The 12456-nt window shown below is 42.8% G+C and overlaps 1 protein-coding gene across 10 annotated transcripts in view; it reads right to left on the minus strand.

The window, feature by feature from the left end:
- The window catches only part of RIN2 (Ras and Rab interactor 2), a 243456-nt gene that overhangs the window by 90568 nt on the left and 140432 nt on the right, over positions 1-12456 (minus strand). The gene's annotated exons all lie outside the window — the stretch shown is intronic.

A 12456-nucleotide genomic window follows, 5' to 3' on the forward strand; every position in this document is an offset into this window, starting at 1 on the left:
GGTGACCTCTGGACACACTCAGCTATGTCTTGCCCAGCTTGCCTCCTATGGGCCTGTCCTAACTTTTATAGTTAAAACAGTTTCAACATTGAAACATGAAATGTACTTCATGCAAAAAGTCAGATTTGTACAAAAACCCAAGTTTAAAAGTCCAAAGGCTTTTAGCTTCTTGAAAATTAGAAACACGATGCTATCTTGGTGATGTGGCCCTCTTGATGTGGGACATCTGCTCTTCAGTGTGCTACAGTCCCTTCCATTCCCTATTGTCCCTCAGTACTGCAGTCAAATATCGTTGCCATTTATTAACTTATGCCTGGCTCAGCTATCTTGGTTTACATGAGCCACCTGGGTCCTGTAAGCATCTGCCGTTGAGAGCTCTGGTATATTCATTATAGCTGTTTCTGACAACCCACAGGAAGCAGGCAGTGTGATTCAGGAAAGAGAAGGGTCCCGGCCCTCAGAGACCAAGTTCTCATCGGCAGCGGGATGGGTCTGTTCATTTGCAGAGTGGTGACATGGCTGTGCATCCGCAAGACTGACTTTGAGAATTCTGTGACAAAAATGCGATTATCTCCCAAGTCAGCGGTCAGCAAACCTTTTCTATAGAGAGCCAGAAAGTAAATATTTTAGGATTTGCAGGCAATAGTCTCTAGAGCAACTCAGCTCCCCAGTTGTGGATGGAAGCAGCAGTAGACAATACACGGGGGGGGATGGGCGTGGCTGGGTTGCAATTACAGAAACAGGGCTCTGCAGGATCACAGTTTGTCCCGATTGTCGCCTTCCCCCTGCTGCTCCTCTCCAGCCCTCGACATCTTTCAGGTACAGGGGTGACTTCCAAAAGTGTGGGGGCAGGTCTAACAACAGCTAAATAAGAGTTTGCGATCTTCCTCTCTCTCTCGTCTTCAAGTGAGGGGTCAGCTCTGGCCCCGTATTTGCCCTGTGTTTTTAAACTAAGGGATAGAGAGGAAAAATAAAGCTCAAGACCCTAGACAGGCCAAGATACCGTGTATGATAAAGATGCTCCCTTTCTCCAAACCCTTCATGGTGTCCAACTGCACTAACTGCCAGCTCCTCACCCAGCCAGCATGCCAGCCCTCACCAATTCATACGAGCTGCCTTGCTCCTCTTCCCGACCCTTCAAGCTCACGTTTCTTTGTTATCTGTTTCCCCCGTCACGGCACACTCAGCACCCAGAACTGGCCCCACCACTGTAGGTACTGAATGAATTCAGTGCATACATAATATACATTTTCACGCATTCGGCATATTCATTGAACACTTACTATTAAAAGTCAATCACGGAGCTAGTCCCACATGATGCCAATTCAGGGCAGTGGTCCTAAATACACGTGCACACTTTTCTGGCTTTCATTTCCTTCAGTTCTGGAAGGCACGCCCCAGAGATAGCTAGGGAGACCTCAGAAATTAAGGCTATTTCCTAACTTACACGGCAGACCAGGATTTCTCAGCCTCAGCGTGACAGAAATTTGGGGCCAGATAATTCTTTGTCCGGGGCGGGGGGGCAACCTATGCATTTTAGTCAGCCAGTCACATTTCCCCCCGTGGTGTAACAACAAAAAATATTTGCAGAGAACCAGTGGCCCAGGCTGAACTGGCTATCGCGGACCAGAACCTCAAGCAACCTGCATCTTTTTTTTTTTTTTTTTTTTAAGATTTTATTCATTTTGGGGCGCCTGGGTGGCTCAGTGGGTTAGGCCACTGCCTTCGGCTCAGGTCATGATCCCAGGTCCTGGGTTCGAGCCCCACATAGGGCTTTCTGCTCAGCAGGGAGCCTGCTTCCTCCTCTCTCTCTGCCTGCCTCTCTGCTTACTTGTGATTTCTCTCTGTCAAATAAATAAATAAAATCTTTAAAAAAAAAAAAGATTTTATTCATTTCATTTGACAGACAGAGACATTTCATTTGACAGCCCTGAATCTGGAAGTTAAATGTGAAAGTAAGCCATGCTTCTGGCTTGTTCCCAACTGAGCATTAATAAGGCACACAGAATGTCAACACACAGATTCAGCAAGGCCACTAGCCACCAGGTCTGAAATGAGACAGAACACAGGACGCCCAAACCACAAAAACAACTAAAGAGCCCCCTCTTCCGACACTGAGTGTTGGCTGCTTACCTCAGGCTCCCTTTATTCCTCCTGCCTTCTAGAGGAAAATGATTAAGCTATCCCAATCAACCAACCTGTCTTCACTTCCTGAGAACACTCAAATCCTCCGGGTTGCCAGATAAAATACAGAGTGTCCGGTTAAATTTCAATTTTAGATAAACAATGGATTTTTTTAAGTGTACGTATGTCCCCAATATTGCATAGAATGCATTACCTACATATATGTTATATATATATATATATATATATATATATATATATATTCAAATTCAGCTGGGCATCCTATATTTTTCCTCCCTAAACCTGTAACCCTTCCCTCCTTAGAATTAGCCAGCACATGAGGCACCTGGGTGGCTCAGTCGGTTGAGCATCTGCCTTTGGCTCAGGTCGTGATCTCGGGGTCCTGGGATGGAGCCCTACATCGGGCTCCCTGCTCTGCACAGAGTCTGCTTCTCCCTTTCCCTCTGCTTCTGCCCTCTGGCTCATGCTTACTCTCTCTCAATCTATCTCTAAATAAATAAATAAAAATTAGCCAGCACAAGCCCAAATCCTAGATCAAGCCCTTTCTAAGCCCCTCTTAACTGAGACCACTCCCCATCACACACACACACACACAGCCATGCTTCTTCTGGCGTGTTCCCCCCCCCCCCCCGGCTGCAGCAAGTTAGTAAACCCAGTTCTGATGAAGGATGCATTCGGGGTGGTCTTTGAGAAGAACAATGCCCACTTTCTGAGGCAGGAAACTCTGAGTGGTGACTAACTGAAAGGGACAGCTGTGGGCGCAAAGTAGGGGAAGCAGTCAGGCTCACATCTCAATGAACAAAAGCATCCAACACACGGACCATGACATGAAAAGTGGGGGAAGGAGGGGGACCCATTTTTCATTTCAGACCTGGCCAGGAAGGCACAGAGTCGGCATTTTAAATCCCCAAGCGTGCTGGGTCCCATCTCTAGGAAATTCCTTCCAAGCTGAAGTACCATCACCATGGAACCACTACAGAATCTGCAAAGTGTGTGGCACTGGGCAGGTATCCTAACCCATCTGTGTCTCAGTTTCCTCATCTGTAAAATGGGCATAAGGACAGCATGAGGATTAAGTAAGTGAATGGGTTTAAAGTGCTCAGAATAGCATCTGGAATACCGTTTCTGAAATTAAACAGTAATTTTAAAAAGTCACTGAATGAAGAGGAAGGCTGGGCTGTGCCTATGGAATGGCCCCAAAAGTTCTCCCTGAAATGCCAGGCATTCAACAGAGAACATGGTGCTTCTGCGTGTTCTTCTGCTCCTCTGGCAAATGGCCGTGCACACCAAGACAGTTTGCGCTCATTTCGCCCAGGCTTTCATTGAGGAAGGGAGGGGCCCACATCTGTGAATCTGAGCCCAGAGAAAGCTTGAGGACCTAGGGGTAAATGGTGACATCAGGTGCTAGGGGCTTGGTGGGGTGATGTTGCTTCTGTTGCACGGCTCTGGGTGACAGAGTCATCCTGCCCCTGGGGGTCTTCCTGGTGTGTGTCTGTGCAGCCGCTTTTGAGAGGGCCAATAAAATGGGGTGATCTCATGGGAAGAAGACAGAAAAGAGAACCCACACCCGAACACCCATCCGGCAGTGGCAATCACAGCAACACCTACAAAGGGTAAATGACTGACATCCTGACAGCGGAGTTGGAGCTCATGGATGCTCGCAGCCCAGCTGGGAAAGTGATAAACTCCACTTTCCAGACAGGAACTGAAAGCAGCTCTGGAAGGCAGACATTTCCATGCTTTTTGTATCATCCTGACTACTTACTCAAATGGAGAATATAGCACGTCTCATCCTTGAATCCCCTGGTGGGCTTGTTAAAACACAGACGGCTGGACGCCACTCCCAGTGTCTGATTCACTAGGTCTGGGGTAGAATCCAACCATCTGCGTTTCTAAGAAGTTTCCAGCCCAAGCTGATGCTGGAAGCTGACACCTCACCTTGAGAACCATTCGTCGAGACTGCCTTGCTAACAAACTCTGAGCAGGCATGCCCGCCCAGGGACCACATTTTAAGGATCACCTGCTTCCCAATACGCATGCTATTCAAAAGGAAACCAAGGGTCCAAAATGCAATCATTTATGTTAAGAGCCCCACATCAGCAAACCAAGACTTGAAACCTAACCTCACTTAGTTTCAGCACCGTTCCACTCCCCTCCCCGACCCTGGTGAAACGTAACCTTTAGCCAGACGACAGGGAATTCTCCTTGGTCAGCACTGCGCAATGTACTGACAGGTCCCTTGTGCGCCCCTTAGGAGGGCAACCTGGCCTGAAACAATGGATTCTTTGCTAATAACTTCCTTTTTGCTCCCTCTACCTTTAAAAACCTTTCCTTTGCTGCAGCCCTACAGGGCTCCTTTCTATTTGCTAGATGGGAGGCCGCCTGGTTTATGAATCATTCAAAACCGCCAATCTGATATTTTAGATTACTCAGCTGAGTTCCTGTTGCTTAATAGGTTTGGTTCAGGGATGGGATCCCAAGGGAACCTCCCTGCGGCACTCAGGGAACCATGATAAACACAGGTGTGGTACCCTGTGACCTTTGAGTCCCCCATCTCCCTCCAGGCTTCCGAAGACCTTGAGTAAGCTCCTCCCACTTCTGAGAGCCTCTCGATCTGATTGGCTTTCCCATACAGGGCAGGTCAGTTTGAGCTGAGCAGAAGGTTTGGCCTCAGCCAAACCTTAGCGTTTCAGACCTCCATTACCAGGTTTTGGAGTGGAAAACCTCAGCCCTTGCCACTTTGAGAATCGCTGGTGGTTACCTACAGGACTTGAACTGGGTCCAAACTGAGCTAGAATGGTCCAGCAGCAGACCTCGGGTGAATAAAATTCGTTTAAATGAAATCCTTTAAAAAATAATAATAATAAAAATAAATGAAATCCTTTAAAACCCAAAGATTGAAATGTACCACCTTCCAGTGCACCTGCTTATTTTATCTCTAAGAACTATAGAACCAGAAGCTATAAATATCTATAAAAATGGCAGAATCTTACCAAGCTTGTTTTGTGTCCTAATGAACTTGGCTAGGTAACTGTCAGGTTGGGAACCCCAAAATAAGACTGGACAGAAATGTGAGTTGCACCCCATCTGAGGCTAGATTTGACTGGACAGAAATTGTGGGTAGGGTCCTACCAAAGGGCTGCCAGCCCTCAGGGGAATCACAACCTAGAATTACAGTGGCCATAATGGGAAACACTCCAGTTAGAGGAGATCATGTAAAAAGGTCACTTAAAGCAAATGCTTCAAAATTTCAAAACTAGCTTCATCAAAAGTTTCGTTGCAAAAAGCTGATAAAAAAAACTTAAAAAGACCCAAGAGGTACCTAACACAAAAGTCTGTAAGACCAGGACGCCTCGGTGGCTCAGTCGGTTAAGCATCTGCTTTCAGCCCAGGTCATGTTCCTGGAGTCCTGGAATCGAGTTCTGTATCAGGCTCCCTGCTCAGCAGGAGTCCGCTTCTTGCTCTGCCTGCTGCTTTTTCTCTCTTTCTCTGACAAATAAATAAATAAAATCTTTTAAAAAACGAAAAGTCTATAAGACTGGCATAATTCTTATTTCTTCCTTTTATTCTCCTTTATTTGAATACTCACTCTAGTTGTCCTCCGTTTGAATTGCTTTTCTGGGATCATAAACAAAAGTCCACCAAGGTAATGACGTTATATCCAAAGGTAATGACGTTATATCCACCTCCATATCTACCTTTGAAGGAGGGCCCTCTGTGAGCCCCTCCCAGAGTCAATGAGACTCAGAGTTTTACTGATAAAGTGTTACATTTCCCCTTAACAGCCAAAGTTAAAGCAAAACCAAAACAGTAATGCATTCTAACGTAGATGGATGGGTATGGCAGTCCTTAACATCCAACCAAAACTCACTTCTCTGAGGAATTAAAAGTACCTTACGAATCTTTACAAATCTTTACTAAAAGATCTTATAAAACAAGAAATGCACCCTTGGAGGCCATTCAAAGTTCACCTATTCCTTTTACCAATTCCAAAATCTCCCCTATCTATCTCAAAAGGCTTGTAAATTATTAGCCTTAAAAAACCAAGCCCCTTCTTGGAGGAACCTGCATTTTCCCCCTGACTTTGAGGTAAAAATATTAAGAGCATAAAACTCTGTGAGGTAATTCTTATCAGAAGTGAAACAAAAGGGGAAAAAGGTCATTCAAAATCTAGACAAATGAAAAATCCTGTGTCTTCTCCACAAATACTAGCAAAAAATTTTTTTAGCCTTCTGATCAGGCAGCCTTAGCTTAGTCCACTGATCAAAACACAGTTTGGATACAACTGTTCTTTTATAAACAGTGAGTTTTTATTATCATACCTGTTTCCTGTCTAAAAATTCTAAAAACAATCACTGTAAGGTGTCTGTTTATATGCTTATGTGTGTCTATTATAGATATGTGGCATTTTCTACCTCTGAATAGTATTGTTAAAATTATTTTGCAAATGGCTCTATTTAATTGAGGTAAAAAATAAGCACTTACAAATAAGGCATTTCTAAATCTCAGAAATAGAACAGAAACTAATACAAATGTTTTTCAGGTTCATGAGATCTAGGATAATTTTTGGTAAATTAGACATACAGCTTTTATCCTACCTAGGTTTCCTAATCAAATAAATTCATGTTATCCCTGTTATAAAAGTTGTCAGCAAACAATAACTTGAAATAATGACTTTGTCTAATGTTTTATAAAGGCTTTTGTGCATTATCTAAGCATAATTGTTATGAACAAGTAAACTGAATAGATGTGAATAAGATAAAGTTTTTAGGTAAACTTCTAAGATAGTTTGCCCAAGGGGCACCTGGGTGGTTCAACAGGTTAAGCATCTGTCTTTGGCTCAGGTCCTAATCTTAGGGTCCTGGGATCAAGTCCTGCATCAGGCTTCTTGCTCAGTGGGGAGTCTGGTTCTCCCTCTGCCTGGCACTCCTCCTGCCTGTGCTCTCTCTGACAAATAAGTAAATAAAATAATAAAAGAAAAACTAGTTTCCCCAAATAACTTTGGTAACCTGAAATCTTAGTTTTGCTACATCAAGTGATTAGTTAAGTTAAATTCACTGACTATCTAGATAATTTCCAAATAAGATAAAACAATGAAGCATTAATTACTGAACAGATGTTTATTTACTTTTGACTTCTTAATATAGAGAAACTAAAGATAAATTTGGGTCTGTTAGTAAACATGTTTCACTTTTTTAAAAAAAATTATACTATAAAAAAACATGTGTTTATGAAAATCAAATAAAAAGTATTTATTAGTTTGCCAGTTCATCGAATGCTAACATAAAACACAGTTCACAACCGTTTACTTCTTAGTTAAGGCTGCTAAGGGTTAAGGATTCTAATTAATATATGTGGTTAAAGCTACTAGAAATAAGGGAAACATCTCCATATGCAAGAAAAGTAGGATATATGCTTTCAGTAAAAGAAGGTATGAGGAGAGAATAGACAATCAAATTGAAAATGAGCAGAGGACAGTTCTCTCAAGAAGACCTCCTGATGGCCAACAGATACATGAAAAAATGCTCAGCATCACTCAACATCAGGGAAGTGCCAATCAAAACTATAGTGAGATACCACCTCACACATCTCAGAATAGCTAGGATCAAAAAGACTAGAAATAACAAGTGTTGGTGAGGATGTGGAAAAAAGAGAACCCCTGTGCTCTACTGGGGGGAATGCAAATTGGTACAACCACAATGGAAAATAGTATGGTGGTTCCTCAAAATATGAAAAATAGAAATACCATATGATCCAGTAATTCTACCACTGGGTATTTACCCCCCAAAACTGGAAATATTAATTTAAAAAGATATATGTACCCCTATGCTTACTGCAGCATTATTTCCAATAGCCAAGATATGGAAGTAAGCCAAATGTCCATCCATAGATGAATAAAGAAAATGTGGTACACACACACACACACACACACATTACTTAATCATAAATATTACTTATTCATAAAAAAGAATGAGATCTCACCATTTGCAGCAACATTGATGGACCTAGAGGGTATTATGCTAAGTGAAATAAGTCAGCCAGAAAAGACAAATGCTGTATGATTTCACTTATGTGTGGAATCTAAAAAAGAAAACAAACAAACAGAAAGCAGAAACAGATCCATAAATGCAGAGGAAAAACTGATGGTTGCCAGAGGGAGTAGAGTTCAAGAAAAAAAAGCGGGGGGTGGTTACTAGGTGGCTCAGTCGGTTAAGCATCTGACTCTTGATTTCAGTTCAGATCATGATCTCAGGGTGGTGAGCTTGAGCCCCAGGACAGGCTCTGAGCTCAGTGGGGAGTCTGCCTGAGATAGGGGGAGAGGGAAAAGAGACTCCCTGTTGGGTGGGAGTCTGACTGGGGCTCAATCTCCAGACCCTGAAATCATGACCCAGGCTGAAACCAAGAGTCAAACACTTAACCGACTGAGCTACCCCAGAACCCCTAAGGAAAGCTAATGCTTTTTATGACTATTTAATTTTCTGTATTTGCCTGTGAAGTCTTTAGTTGTCACTTAGGTTAAATGGATAATTAAGTATTGTTTCACAGTGACCTATGATCCTACCTGGGCAAGTGTCCGAAGCTTTTGAAATTTTGACAAACTTCTCCAAAAATCAAATTCAAAATTAAGTATTTTTGACCTTGGACTGACTTTGAAATTTTCCAGAGGGCTACTGGAATACTGAAAAGGATTTTTTCTCTTTCCTTACAAAAAGAGATGTTAAACTAATTACGTTTATTTGATGTGTTAAATTACATGGGAAGGATGTCAAGTAAGTGATGATAAACCTTCTTAGATCACATTGCAGGGTAAATGTTATTAATAGAAGTGTTCCAAAAATCTGATAAGTCTTTGTATGTTATCTTGTTATTTTAGTTATTATTTCAAGATGTGGAATGTCACAGAAATAATCAAATTTCCTTGTCAATTCCATCACAATAAATTCTCATCAGATCTGCGATAATGGGCATATTGAAATCTGTTGTCATTTACAATTATTGCTGTACTCAGAGGCTTTTACAAAACTTCCTGCAACTGTGTTTCATCTTCAGAGAGGTTCATGGAAAGGAATCTGACAAGTACTCTAGAATACAGGTTTCTGATAACTTTCAGATCATATAGTTAAACTGAACTAGTGGAAATACTGCATTCAGTCAGAACAAGAAATAAACTGAGGGAAATGATTATAACTTTTTATGACTCCCTGTTTAAAGCATCGCTGGTTTTCTATTGTTTTGCTTTTCCAGATTTTAGGAAATCCCATTCTCTTTTCTCTTAAGTTATTAACAATTTGTTAAGATATACCTTTGCAATCAAAGATGAAACAGTTACTTTTTCTCCCTACCTGATGCCTCCAATATTCAAAAACTCTTGAGTCCTCTTTTCATGAAAAAATAATTCGTTATTTACATAAGTTCAGTAAGAATCTGTTCTTCCTGGAACAGGACGCAGTTGGAAATGTTGGCTGTATATATTACCAAGGCTTTGACTGGCTTGTCACGTTTGAAACAGATGTAAAATCCACCTGCTAACCTGTTTACAAGATTCCAGCAAAGCAGTCTTTAAAAAAACTTTCTCAATCACCGATCTTGCTACACTTATAGAAATAATCAGGCAACGTTGAATACAACAAGTTGGTTTTACTACAAAAAAATGAGGGTTACTGGAGAGAACAGAAATTATGTTTACATCATCATCTATCATCTATATTCAGTTCTAATTTTGTTAATTTTCTTGGAGGCTCTGGTATGGACCTACGCTGAAGTCTTCTAGTTTCCTTGAAAATTTGGTTACAACTCTTCAAGCAAACGTTTCCAACTTTCTCCCACCCTTCTGATTTGGAAGCAGTAAAAACAGAGACCGCCCTTGAATCTCCTTGCAAGGAGCTAAACCAGGTCCTCTCCACATCTGGGACTTCAATCTCGGATATGCATCTCACAGCTAAAGAAGGCTCCCACGGACATCTGGCCCTGAACAGGTGATGCAAACCAACAAATCAAACTCACAGAGAAGAGAAGCAGATGACAGAGAGGTAGACTGGGTCCTCCCAGGATCAAGACTTCCTATTTTAACTAAACAGGAAACACTTTCTTCTTCACTTTCTTTCCTTTACTCTGATGCTGGCCTGAAAAGATAATGTCACCATTTGTATTTCCCAGGGCATTGTGAAGGGGGTTAAACTCTGCCTTTCAGACCACTGGATGTGTCATGGAAAAATCCTATCTGTCCATTAGCAGTGCCACCTTAAGGGGAATGATTTGTGCTTATAGGGTTTGTCTTTGTCTACCTTGGTTATTGTCCTCCTTCAGCATGCCGACTCAGAGCCTGAAAACTGGGATTTCCTAAGTGATAGCAGTATTAGGAGTGTCTTTTGTTATTCACTTGCAAGCCTTTGAATCCTGCCAGAGTTTATGTTAATGAGATGACTGGTGGCAGGTAGTTCCGGAAAGCTTTAGGGTGGGGGGGCCAAGTCACCCAACCCTATGATTAGAGCATCGGAATTTTCAGCCTGACCCCCTGACCCCACCCCTGGGGAAGAAAGTGGGGCTGGGGATTGAACTAATCACTAATAGCCAAGGATTTAATTAAGAATGCCTACATAATGAGTCTCCATAAAGACTCTAAACGCAGGGGTTTGGAGAGCTTCTGATTGGTGAAGCTGAGAGTGGTGCATCCCAGACTCCACAGGGTTGGAAGCTCTGTGCTCAGGACCCTTCCAGATCTTGCCCGATGTATCTCATCAGGTTGTTCATCTGTTTCCTTTATAATCCATTGGCACCAGTAAATAAAGTGTTTCCCTGAGTTCTGTGAGCCAATCTAGTGAATTACTGAACCTGAAGCGGGGTTGTGGGAACCACTGATTTGTAGCCAAGTTGGACAGAAGTTTGGATAATCTGGAAACCCACAGCTTGTGACTGGTGTCTGAAGTGGGGGCAGTCTTGTGGGACTGAGCCCTTAACCTGTGAGACCTGTGCTAACCCGGGCTGGTTAGTCTCAGACTTGAATACCCAGCTGGTTACTACAGAATTAGAGAATGGGTTGGTGTGGGGAAAATAACCACACATTTGGTGTCAGAACGTTGTGATTAGAGAAAGAATTTTCTTTTGGTGGTAAAAGGTATATCCTAAATAAAGGGCCCATGGGGCCTCCAGGTTCAGGGCAATGATGTTTGGAGACTGTTTAGAAGATGTGATCATCTGTATCTTCACCTACTACTTCCTGACACCCTCTTCACTCTGGGTGCCTAGGGCCCAAGTTGACTGACCCACCCACAGTGGGTTCCTGAGGACCATCCTTCCCCTCAGAAATCCCTATTTGCTTTATTCTATTCCCTTCTCCTCAGTACACATGAATTCAAATTTCTTCTCCAGGCTGATCATGGCTAGTGCTTCATGAAGTCCTAGTTTATACTACGTTGTGAATGACTAAGGAATCATCTGACATTCTGCCAGTTAAGTGTTACTTATTAACACAAAATGAGTCTCCATTTGGAATTACAGGAAGGTGGGAGGGGTATTTTTGGCAAGCCATTCTCCACTTTTCAGAAGATAGACAAAGGAGAAAGAGGACTCTGTATCCCACATTAGTTCCTTTCTTGATGCCTGTAACATCTGGGACAGTGGGTTCTCAGTACCTTATCAGCTAAACCTGAGCAGCTGTTACTAAAAGTGGGAGGAGTCGTCTCTACAACTTAGGGTCCCTACATACTTGGTGACCGTGAGCCCACCCAAGGCACTGTCTTAAGGCCTGGAGAAACTTGCTGCTCCTTTCCCTATGCATTCCTCAGCCCGTACATGGGTGATCCTATCTCTCAGAGCTCAGCTAGAACTCATAGGCTCTATCACTGCTGTATCTAAAGCCCCCAAGAAAAATAGCAGGTATGGCATCCGTCTCCTTTGCACACCCCCAGAGCCTCCAGGGGCTCAGCAGTGGTAGGAGACTGAACTTTCCACCTGGCCAATCCCTCTCCCAGCTAATCAAGTAGGAGTTCAAACTGACAGCCCCCAGGTTAAAGCCTGCCCTCCAGTGCATTTTCTTCCATCCTTACTATACTTTTAAAATTGGGGTTCTTGTATATAAAAATCTGGATTTCTGGCCTCTTGAAAAACATCAGAGGACCCACCTTCACTCTTGTGTGTCAGCATCTGGTTGGAACTGAATCAGCAGCATCCCCCTCCTGGCAGGGCCTAGTGCTCTCAAGCCAGTTGTGTTCCCAAAAAAAAGACCTGCCCAATGCCAGGCCCACGATCATGCCATTCCTGTCATTCTTTCTGGCCCTATTGGTTTTTGACTTTGTGACCAAACTGTTTTTC

The sequence above is a fragment of the Lutra lutra genome, chromosome 9, assembly GCF_902655055.1.
Source record: "Lutra lutra chromosome 9, mLutLut1.2, whole genome shotgun sequence".
NCBI lineage: Eukaryota > Metazoa > Chordata > Mammalia > Carnivora > Mustelidae > Lutra > Lutra lutra.